Here is a 12,985-nt window from a genome sequence, read left to right as displayed (position 1 = left end):
CACAGGTTAACCAAGAGCAACAGGAACTCTCATTCTTTGTTGGTGTGATTGCAAAACAGTACAGCCACTTTGAAAGACAGTTTGACAATGTCTTACAAAATTAAACATACTCTTGCACAAAATCCAGTGATAGCATTCCTTAATATTTACCTTAATCAGTTGAAAATGTATGTCCACATAAAAAGCTGTATGTGAATGGTTATAGTAGCCTTATTCATAACTGGCAAAACTTGGAAGCCACCATCATATCATTCAGTAGGCGAATGAAAAAATGAATTATGGGTATGGCCACACAATAGAATATAATTCAACACCAAAAAACAAAAACAACAACAAAAGAGCTATCAAGCCTTTAAAAGCACGGCAGAACCTTAAATGCATATTGCTGAGTGAAAGAAGCCAATCTTAAAAGGTACATACTGTATGATTCTAACTGTATGACATTCTGGTATGGAGACAGCAAAAAGATTAATGTTTCCAGAGGTTGAGTAGGAGGAGACATGAATAGCTGTAACACAGAGGGGTTTTAGACTAGTGAAACTACTCTGTATGATACTATAATGGCTGATTCATGTTGTTGTACAGTTATCAGACCCATATAATGTACAACACCAAGAGTGAACCCTAATGTAAACATGTACTCTGGTTGATAATGATGTGTCGATAGTCAATACTGATTGCAACAAATGTACCACTCTGGTGCCCCAAGTTGATGGTGGGGAAGACTGGGGTGGGGGATGAAATGTAGAAACTCTCTTTACTTTCCCTTCACCTTTTCTATAAACCTAAAAGTCCTGTAAAAAAAGAAAAAAAGATGATTAATTTTTAAAATACATAAATAAAGCAAAGAAAAACAAGATGAGAGTAAACAGGAGATTTATGGTTTTGTCCATAAAGTCAAATGGAGAGTTAAAGAGGAAAAACTTAAACTGGGAAGAAATCCAGCAGTCAGGAGCATGAGAAGCAAAAAAGAGACTAAAGAGACAGCGATTTCAGATAAGGTCAAGCAGTTAGCACAGGTGATTCTTGCAGAAAGCTCCGTGGCACTGCTGCCCACTTCAAGAATGGCAGAGAAGACCTCTGACCTCTGGGAAGAAAACCAGAGTGGGTAGCATTTAAGTAGCAATTGAAAACAAGCTTATATAAATAAGAAGGTGTTTATCTGAGCCAATTTGTAGTATTCACTTAAAAATTCCTTTCCAATATGTAAATATAGATAATTAGTGGTTAATATGTATCTAGTTTTTTATTAGTTGTGATTAAATGATTTTATTAAAGATACTATAATTTCCTTTCTCATGAGGATTGGTTATCTTAACCCTCTGTTTATCTCTTGGACTTATGCTAACCTTACAAAGGCCATTTGGGAGAATATTAACAAAATTGCAGGTAAGATTTTGTTTGAGGTGCCCGAACTAGTTTCTTGGAACTAGCCCTAGCATATTTTAGTTAATATTTATTTATTCTATCATTTATCCAACAAAGAAACATTGTGTACCCAGCTTTGTAAGCTCTGAGCTTCACCAGCTACTCTTCTGCCTGTCCTGCCTGCGGCTAACCCTCTCTAGCTTGTCAGCTAATGGTAACTTCATTACATTTAAGAAAACCCTGAGGTTGGAAATGATGGCTAGTTGAAAGAAGATTTAACTGTTTATCTGAATAGCAATAAGCAAACCTGACATTGAATCCATCTCCTGACTTGCTTAAAGAATGAGATAATAGGTTCTGATGCTGGCAGTATAAGGGTCTCAGTTAAATCTATTCACATTCTGCGGTATGGTTCCATGTGTGCATGCTTGTGTGTGTATCTGCATGAGTTTTCTTTTATTTTCTACAATGGGCACACAAACAGATCAGTCCCTACTGATCTTTATCACAGGCCTGGGAAGGTAAGAGACCAGCCTCATTCTGGTAGGCTAAGTTTCGGTGGTGAAAGCTTCAGAGTGAATCAGGAGCCTTGGTCCCAAAGATCTGGCTAAGAGCTATCGTGTGAATGAGAATGGCTAAAAAGAGAGGGAGGGAAGGAGGGAGTGTGAAAATTTAGTGCATATAGGAAAGAGAATTAGGGGACAACACAGTGTTTAGTTTCATCCAAAATCTCTATGGGATCACAGATCCTATAAAATCTCTCAAAGTAATCAATAGGAAGTAACACAATATCAGGACAATACTGGCAGTAAGATGTTACATGCGGAGGGAAGAGACCATGTAGGAATCCAAGCAGATTAGAAAAGAATACTGTCAGATGCCCCACGTCAGGGGGAGGGCTTGCAGGGAAGTATTTGGGGGACCATCCATAGGAGCATTCAGAAGGTGGTGCAAAGTCTTTAAGGAAAACTGGAAGCATTGGTCTGCTATGTAACATAAATCTGACTTAAAAGAGTGCCAGGGAAGCTTCTTTGAATGCAAACCTTAGGACAGACTTTTCAAGTCAAAGCTTATGTTTACATAAGGCAATAATGAATGCTTTAAAAAAAAAAAAAGTCTTTCTGTAGACATATATTTTTATTTCTTCTGCATAAATACCTAGGAGAGGAAATAGTGGATTGCATTGTAAGTGCATATTTAATTATGCAACAACGCCAAGCAGTTGGCTTCAGAAGCAGCAGCATTTTGCATACTTATTAAAAGAGCACAAGGGCTCCAGTTGCTCCATATCCTCATCAAAACCTGCCACTGCCAGTCTTTCCAATTCTAGCCATTCTAGTGGGTGTGAAGAGGCATCTCATTATAGTTTTAATTTGGATTTCCCTAATGAATAATGATGTTGAGCACCTTTCCCTGTGCTTATTGGCCAGTTGCATTGGGATTCCTCTAATTATAGGAATATCCACCTGTAAGAGATAGACCTCATGTAGGGGGTGAAACCCTATTTATTTTCTTTCCTTCTTTAAGCTTCTTTCCTTTTTAAATTTTCTTTTATTTATCATTTTTCAATTAATTTTTTTTTTAATTTCCATAGATTATTGGGGAACAGGTGGTGTTTGGTTACATAAGTTCTTTAGTGGTGATTTGTGAGATTTTGGTGCACCCATCACTCGAGCAGTATACACCCCACACAATTTTTAGTCTTTTATCCCTGGCCCCCTTTACCCCTGAGTCCCCAAAGTTCACTGTGTGCCTTTGCATTCTCATAGCTTAGCTCCCACTTATGAGTGAGAACAAACGATGTTCGGTTTTCCATTCCTGAGTTATTTCACTTAAATAACAGTCTCCAATCTCATCCAAGTCACTGTGAATGCAATTAGTTCATTCCTTTTTATGGCTGAGTAGTATTCCATCATATATATATATATACATATACATATACATATACATATACATATATATATATATGTATATATATGTATATAATATTTCGTGTGTGTGTGTGTGTGTGTGTGTGTGTGTGTATAAGTTTTTCTATCCACTCATTGATTGATGGGCATTTGGGCTGGTTCCACATTTTTGCAATTGTGAATTGTGGTGTTATAAATGTGCATGTTAAAGTATATTTTATGTATAATGACTTTTTTTCCTTTAGGTAGAAACCCAGTAGTGAAATTAATGGACCAAATGGTAGTCCTACTTTTAGTTCTTTAAGTAATATCTATGCTGTTTTCCACAGTGATTGCAGTGATTTATATTCCCATCAGCAGTATAGAAGTGTTTACTGTTCACCACATCCACACCAACATCTATTATTTTTTGATCATTGATTTATTTTTTGATTATGGCCATGCTTGCAGGAGTAAGGTGGTATTATATTTTGGTTTTGATTTACATTTCCCTAATCATTAGTGATGCTGAGCTAATACTCCACATCCAAGTATAGGAATCCAACTATAAGAAAGGCCACCTATGTCTCATCAACAGGTACAATACCTTTTGCTTTCTGTATCTCTGCTTTATCTAAAGCCTAAACCCAGGAGGCATCAGAATTAATTAAAAGCCCAACTATATAAAGAACAATATTTTGACAATCAGCAAGATTTGAATAAGGTTTATAGATTAGATAATAATACTGTATCAAAGTTAATTTTCCAACTTTAATAATTGCACTGTGGTTATATAAGAGAAAATCTTTAAGAGATATGCACTGAAGTATTTAGGGGTAAAGAGGTACCACATTTGGAACTTTCAAATGTTTATTAAAAGTATATGAGGTGGGAGAGAAAGAGAGAAGGAGAATGATGAAACAAATGTGGCAAAATATTAACAGTCAAGGCACCTAGGTAAAGGTTATGCAGAAGTTCCTCTTTCTTGCAACTACTCTAAGTTTTAGGTAATTTCAAAACATAAAGTTATTATAAAAAGGCTTGTCAACAACAAAAAACATATAAATTAGAGCTATTCTTATTTGTAGAATGGAGGCTTCTTAAGCTTTAGGAGCAAAGCGATGTTGAAAATGTGGCATGGTCACTGCAAAATATACCCTACCTCCCAACCAGCATCCTTAATAGTATGGCTATCATTTCTAGAGGTTTTTTTTTTTTTTTTTTTTTCCAGAAATCTCTGTGGAAAGATGAAAATGTCTTCGTTGGAAGGGTACTGCCTTAATTTCTGCTCATTATCTAAGTGAAAGAAAGCAGGACTCTAAGAAATTTTTTCTCTCTGGCGTTTGTGAGAATAACCAAACCAAAGCCTTGCCCCTCTATTTCATGAATGTAGATTTTGTTTTCATTAGTTGCATAAAATTACATTAAACTCCCTCTGGGAGAACAGTAACATTTAATGTCAAAATAATTTCTTTTGATTGATATATCATGTTTCTAGAATAAGGCTCAAAAATCCTGTTTGTGCTTCTTACAGTCAGCAGACAGTAATAGTTACGGTCTGGAGTATTAGTCACAATAATGTTTTGTGCTAAGTCCAGTATGGATTTGCTATTGGATTCCTACTTAAGTGAAAATCATGATGCTGATTTTTTGGAATCATTTGCTGTATGTTTCACATTTTAATGTAACACATTTATTGAGACTTTATCCAATGGTAAAACATTCATAGATCAAAAATATTACACACATCGTATAGGTGCTTGCAGAAAGACCCTTTCATTTTCACTCCAGCATTCCAGTCTGACTCTGGAAAATAAAAACCTCCATCACTTCATAATTTCTACCCACTCTTGAAAGGATGATTGACATCCCATTGGTAGAGCTGAAAACAGTTGAGCCTGCTCAGCTCGGGGCCTTTTTCCTTTCCCTGTTTGGATTAACTAGGATGGGTGCATTCTTCTCTGTTCCTGTTTCAGGGAGCAACAACCCATAGGTCAGGACTTAGATACACTTGCTAGAGGCAGCTCTGAAGGTCCATCTCATTCCCTGTCTGAAGACTCTGAGATATAAAGCAACAGTCCTCAGTGATTATATCTGCTCTGGAGAGACCACTATAGCTTTTACAATAATAAAAACAATAGTCTATTAACTGCCTTTCTGATTCTTTTTTCTATTTACATAAATTTGTTCCAGAGAGGAAGAGTGGCTATTTATAGGCCTCTTAAAATCACAACATTATTATAGCTTAGTTTTTCCACTTTCATATTTGTGGTCTTTCTTTTCGTGAACTATCATTGCACTGACTGAGCTTTAAAGGCAACTTAGATTTCTACTAGGAATAGGTAATTAATAAAACTTCTATTTACATTTCAAAACAAAGTGGGTATTCATTGTCTGATGAGTATGTGTTTATTACCAGGCATTAGTGACCATTAGGAAATGCAGTCCTTTCATTTCATAAGGCTTTGTTTGAACTTCACAAGTCACATTGTAAACGCCATCAACACCTTCATCTTTCTGATGAAGTCAATAAATAGAGAAACTGGACTGAGACAGGACCTAGCCTGGCTTGGAAGGCTGGATGGAAAGTGGAGCAGCCTGGGTCTGGAAGAGACTCAATTACTGCAGAGAGAAGAGCCAGAGGAGCTGACCCAGCAACCAAGACGGTCTCCTTTCAGGAGGCTACTGGCAATTAGGAGAGTTAATTCTTTCTTCTTTTGACATTTGTGTCATGATAAAGTGAGATGAAGTCTGAGAATGTTGCCAATATAAAGGGAACAAAATAAATAAACAAGAAGTAAATCCAGTGAACTGAATTCTGGTAAGACCATTAGACCTCTAAATCAAGCTGTGATCCTTGGTCTTTTCATTAGGAGAGCCATTAAATACACTATGTTAAGGAAGTCATGGTAGGCTTTCTCCAGTTTATGCTTGAATCAATATTAGCTAATCGAGAAAATCTACTTATATTTTTCAATTTTCTTTATTTTAGGCATAAGGTAAATGCTGTAATAGTATATCATTCAGTGTGAAATACTAAAATAAAAATTATACTAAGTATTTAAACCAGAAGAAACTTAATACAGGGAATCAGTCCTGCCCACAATGCAAGAGCTGAAAGATGCCCATGGCCGTGGTAAGGCAACCTACAGATTAGCAGCAGCAGGCGACCTGGAGGAGGCAGGTCACTGAAGTCCAAAGGCCAGGGTTGTCTGACAGAATTTGAAAGACAGTGGCTCCATCTATTAAGAACTAGAGCCATGGAAGAGACCCAGACACTGAGAGAGATGCTGTCTGAGTCACACAGATGGGAGAAAGACCCTGGCTCTTCCCCTTCACACTCCCTCTGATCTTCTGTCTGTGCCTCTCTTTGGCTAAACCCATGTAAAAATCAACTGATACAGGGATGGGGGACAAAAACACAGCCTGAAAGGATTGTTCTTCCTGCAAGCCCTCATCCAGTGATACTAAGTAAAGCAAGAAGGTATCTGAAAAAAAAAACAAGCCAAAACTCTGCACAAGCAGTGTTTGTAAATTAGCAAATACACCATCTCATAAGTATTCAATGTTTATTCCAATGCTTTCTAACCAGAACAATGGAGGACACAAGAGGTACTTGCTCACCACGACCATTCTGTTCCCCATTTCTTCCTCCCAAATCATAAGGAATAAAGAAAATGGCTGTTTTTTTTAAAGATTTCCAAATAATTCAGATCACATTTTTTATCATTCCTCATTCCTTCATCTCCCTTACCTGGAAATACAGCTCTACCTCAAGTCAAAATTCAAAATGGTATGCTTAAATGATGGTATTTTTAATAATTTTCCTTTCTTTTTTACTTTAAAATTGGGAGGAAAAAATGACTGTAGCAAATGAACAAACCACAAAAATTGTTTTCTATTATAGGAATTCCAAGACCACTAAACCAACATTAATTCTTAATTACGTCTTCAAATAAGAGAATTTATAAAACTAAAAGGAGAAAAAATTGAAAGAAAACACAGTGGCTTTATGTGATACATCAAAACAAAACCTTTTTAAGTGTGAGTTTTAGGATGATTTAAATTGATTTCTGTTTTAGAAGGCAAAAATGACACTCTGCCTGACCTCTCAGTCTGTAATAGGATTCCTCAGCACCATCTATAATGATTTTATCCCAGTTCTACATGTAATACTATAAAGTGGAGGCAGCAGAACCTAGGTCTAAAACTAGGGAATAATTAGTTCCATCCATGAGTGGAAATTTTATGAGTTCAGTAAATGAGGAATGTCTGGTTGAGTACTTAGGAGGAAAAGGGGAACTTGGTGTAGTAAAGTCATAATATACTACTTATCGGGAACCTTCTCAGGAATCTAAAGGTCATCTGCCTTCCAGTCCCCAAGAAATACAGCCCTGCAGAAACCTCCCTGGCCCTTTACAACCTGCCTAGTTAAGATTTCCCTCAGGGCCTGAAGGACTACCCCATCTGCCAGCTCAGGCAGCCAGACTATCCTGAGGCCTTTTCTAAACCCTGATATATGGTCTCACATGTCCTGCACAGAATATAAGGATAAGATATTACCAGAGAATGTGCCCAGGCTGCAGCAGTCAGATTTAACCCCTGTTCTGGGAGGTGATATTTGGGAAGGTAATTAAGGACTGAGTAATAGGCTTCCTCATATGACCATGAGAGTCACTTCTGTGAGAATTTAGAAAACTAAAGTACAGTGTGATGAGTCACAGTCAGAGATAGGAGAGAATTTCAGACATTAAGTGGCTCTGACAAAGCTTTTCCAACAACCCCTTCCCTATCAACCCAGAAAGTATTCACAGAGATGCCTAAATCTGATGTCAGCTATTTCCTGGGGACATCGGGATGATCTCAGGATGCACTGAGGAATGCGTAGTGAGCAGCTAAAAACCCTGAAGATCCTTATTTCTTTCTTACAATGGTGTTATCAATCTATTTATTCATTTATTCTTTGGGCACTGCCTTCCCTTTCTCTCCACCCTTCCCTTTCTGTACAAATAGATTTGAACCACAAATGAACAAAATTGAAAAGTACTTTCCAGGTTAACAAAATTCTCTCCCCATAGAATTTTATACCTTGATGTGCTGCCCTCTGTCAGATGTTTGGCAATTTTCCATGATGATGAAGTCATTTTGCCAAGCAAATTCATTTGATAATTCAGTCAATTATCTTAATTGACTTTTTAAAAATTTTTAAACTTTTTTGTTTTTATGTATTAGTCAACAATTGATCGATTAATAATCCCCACCTTGTTCCACAATTAATTTAATGTGCTTTATAAGGACATGTATATTTTAAGATATAAATTCAATGTATGTGAGAAAAAAAGAAAGCAAAACAAGAATAAGATATAAAATTGAACAAGAATTAAAGTGAATACTCTCACACACACACACACATAAAGCAACATTGAGATCAAAAAAATCACATTCCAATAGGTCGCTTAGAAGTTTATCTGGAAGCTTTAGACAACATAAAATTGCAAACATGGTCAGTTGAACCATTAAAAAATATACATGGTCCATTAGACAAATGCAACCAATCCTTATATAAAACCTAAAATAAAATCCCCTCATGTAATGTAATTTAAACTTTATCAATAACTAGCTTACAGAAAACACCATTATAATATTTTAGGAACATTTTCTACAATATTTATAAATATAAACCAGTGTTATCATGACAAAGTCCAATTCTACCAGAGAGATATGGCAGATTCACAGTTACAGGAATTAGCTCTGTGCTGGACTAAATTAATTAACGGATTTCAGAGCATGTGGTGGTAAAAATGTACTGCTTAAGTACAGTTAAGCAAATAACAAAACTTCTTTACAGGGTGCTTCTCTCAGCTAGGCTTTGACAGCTGTAAGGAGTAAATATGATCTCTTGACTACTACTCTTCTGTAATTTTAGTTTAAAACCAGCCTTCATGCCTTGATATTAAAGCTACGGTTTTATAAGACAGCACTTCCTATAAAAATTTCACCTTACACAAATATGTATTCTCCCTTGGCTCAGAGACTAGCCAAGAATAGGATCAAAGTTTTCTGTACACCCTTATTTGGATCAACTTCAAGATTCAGACTAAAGGAATGGCAAAATCCCAGAGTTCTATTGTGTGTAATTTTGCTCCAATAAGATTGGCCTAGAAAAATTTCAGCACTATTAGAAGTAGATTCATACATTCATTCTATGTCTATTGAGCTCTTGCTATGTTTCAGGCCCTCTCTTGGATGTTAGAGAAAGAGCAGTAAACTAGCAATAAACAGACACAAATTCTGTCCTCAATGATCTTACATTCTAGTGGATATCTGAGTTGGTTATTAAAAAATTCAATAAAACATTCTTTCAATATCTGGATTTGAGAAAGCTCCTTTCTAAGTGTACTTTCCCCAAAATAATGTTTGAAAAACTAAAACTATTAATACATCTCATTTCCCAATGTATATCTTTTCTTAAACTCAATGACATTTTTGCAATCATTTTGTAGGCCATTTATAAAATCATCTTTATGTTATCTCACAACTTTTGTCATCAATTTTTATAGACACTTCCAACATAAATACAAACTACAAATATAGAAAACGATTTTGCAACATTTCCTAAATGATGGCGTTGTATATATTCCTGGGAGAGGAATATTTTACTATTTTCTTGATATTGAAAAATTTAAGGAATTTTTATTAGTTTTCAACCTATTCTCAGTCTAGTAAAATATAGTTATCAAATCTGATAGTCTGATAAAGGATATTTTATATTCTATTTTCCATGTTTAGTCTTTGTAAATTAATGTTAATTTCTATGTTCTGTACTTCTGGTGTATACTAAGTGCTTATAAATCAAATACTAGATTCTGTTTGGTGAAGAACTGACACTAATCATATTGTCAAAAAAGTGAAAAAGTAGATCGCAATTTTATTACACTCAGTTTTTTAGAAATATCTCTAATTTAAAGAGTTACAGTGGGTTATACAATGCAATAATATACAGTCCAGATTTATGAGTTAAATTATACTACTCCTTCAAAGAAAGTTATAAATATTCCAGTTTGCCTACTATTTGGGTCAAGACTATGTCATAATCAATTATATGACTCGAACATCTTGGAAACTATATATTTTTAATGAAATATTTCATATAATAAGTAGTCATGATTGGAAATGTGTTATTTTAATGAAGTGTTCTTTAGGAAAAAGAGGGGTTTTTAGTCATGAATATGAATAAAAATAGAAAGACATACTCATGGGATGCTGACCAATACCCCAATCCCAAATTCTGTAAATCTGATTATTTTTTATTTCTTATAGTTATTTGTAATAGTAAATCTTTAGATATGTTTATTTCTAAACACATAAATAGTTTAAAATAAGATAAAATTAGCAGATATTGAATGGATTTAAAATGCTCAAGGGGGTTTTGTTTTAGGCACACTGGTGAATTTATTTTAGGTGAATTTATAAATAAGAGAACAGGCCCTGTTTTAAGGTAGAATTTTTCCAAAAGCAAAAAATAGAGACAAAAAAGAAGCAATGATTCACTATAACAATTAATAAATTGAACACGTTATATATTTTAAAACAAAAAGTTCTTTAACGAGTGAAATTAGGAGAAGAATATCAATAGCTAACACGTACTGATATATTGAACGCTTGATATCTGTTCCAGTCATTTTATATGTAATCATTTAGTCTTCACAACAACCCTCCTGGATCAGTACTTTTCTATCCCCATTTTGTAGGCAAGTAAACCGAGTCACAAAACCTCAGAAAAACTTGCTCAAGGTCACCCAACTAGTAAGTCGTGAAACTGGGGCTTTAACTCAGGTGCTCTGGCTTCAGAACCCCTATGATATCCCTAATACTATAACAAGTATAAAAACAATACTTAAAATAAAACTATGAGGCCAGGTGTGATGGCTCACTCCTGTAATCCCAGCACTTTGGGAGGCCAAAACAGATGGATCAATTGGTCAGGAGTTAGAGATCAGCCTGTGCAACATGGCCAAACCCTGTCTCTACAAAAAAAAATTAAAAATTAGCTGGGTATGGTGGTGCATGCCTATAGTCCCAGCTACTCAGGAGACTGACGCAGGAGGATTGATTCAGCCTGAGAGGTCAAGGGTGCAGTGAACTGTGTTCATACCACTGCACTCCAGCCTGGGCAATAGAGTGAGACCCTGCCCCCCAACCCCTTAAAAAATAAAATAAAATGAAAAACTACAGATACATTAAGTAAATTCATTAAAATACAATAATGTCTATTATATCATTTATCATTTGCAAATGAGAAAAGGAAGGAAGGGTGATAAAGAGAAAAAATAAAGAAAGATAAGAAAAATATTTGAAATAGAGGAAAAATTATATGCTTGTCTACCTAGGAAAACCATTGGTGTGCAGGTAACCTCAGTAACTGACAATCATTTTAAAATTTCTAATTATACCAGGGTGCCTACACATAGGCAAGAATATATCTTGTAGATGTAATATATTACATATGCATATACATATTTTATATGTAATACATTATACGCACATGTGTATATCATATACATGTCATTACATGTGTATATTCATATTATTTATGCATATATCCACACTTGTGTAATAAATGTTCAATAAACATTTGTTGAAAAAATTAATGCATATATACATATATACTTTTTGTAAGCTACACATGCACTATTCAAAATGATTAGCTTAAATAAGGCCTTTTACTTTTCACTTTATACCTTGTAGTATTTTTTGCATTTTCCATCAGTATTTACAGTGGATTATACAATGCAATAATATACAGTCCAGATTTAAACACCTTCTTAAGATTTAAACATCACAAAAATTTAACTCTTGGCCATTTCTTTTCTACAGCAAACTGCCCTACTTGCAGTTCCCTGCCTCAGCTACTAAAGCCAGAAATCTGACAATCACCCTTCACAAGCTGACTCCTTATTTTTTCATGTCAACTGTAATTATCCAGAAAACAGGATTGTGGGGCATTTTTGCTCTATACTTACTACATTAAAATATACATAAATATTAAGAAATGTAATATTTATTGACTACTTTAAAAATAATGTTAGGAATCTAAGGGAAAACACACATGCATTGAAATTAACCTGAATTGCTTCAGAGCAGAACAATAAATAGGTTACCCAAAAGAATGGAGTTGTTTTCTTTTTGGTCAAAAGTCTCCGGTCATGAATTTCCAACTCTCCAATTTTAAAATAAATGAATGTAAAAGCAGAGGTGAGAGCATCACCACAGTTAGATGATAAATGCAAGTATCTGTATCTCTTACTTGTAAACCTGTGTTATATTCCATTAAATCGCTTTCATTTATTCTGTAGATCTGTCCTGCTAGCCATGTAGCCATAATTTAAATACAGGAATACCCAGATATATAAGACATATAAAGAGACTTAGACTCCCACACAATAATGGTGGGAGACTTCAACATCAGTATTAGACAGATCAATGAGACAGAAAATTAACAACGATATCCAGGATTTGAACTCAGATCTGGAACAAGTAAACTTAATTAACATTTATAGAACCCTCCACTTTAAATACACAAAATATACACTCTTATCGGTACCACATCACACCTATTTACAGGTTTAAATGAAATATTGGTCGGCTGCTTGTTATTTTCTTCCCTCATTTTTTTTTCATATCTCTATTATTAAGCACAATTATAGGCATATCCATTTTTAGACTGC

General features: G+C 35.0%; 1 long non-coding RNA gene across 2 annotated transcripts in view; it reads right to left on the bottom strand.

Moving 5' to 3' along the window:
* The window catches only part of LOC108300475, a 118,288-nt gene that overhangs the window by 78,857 nt on the left and 26,446 nt on the right, over positions 1-12,985 (bottom strand). The window lies entirely within an intron of this gene.

The sequence above is a fragment of the Cebus imitator genome, unplaced genomic scaffold (genome assembly GCF_001604975.1).
Source record: "Cebus imitator isolate Cc_AM_T3 unplaced genomic scaffold, Cebus_imitator-1.0 Scaffold27, whole genome shotgun sequence".
Classification (NCBI taxonomy): domain Eukaryota; kingdom Metazoa; phylum Chordata; class Mammalia; order Primates; family Cebidae; genus Cebus; species Cebus imitator.
The sequence above is the reverse complement of the archived record's forward strand: the minus strand, read 5'-3'. Positions and strand labels throughout refer to the sequence as shown.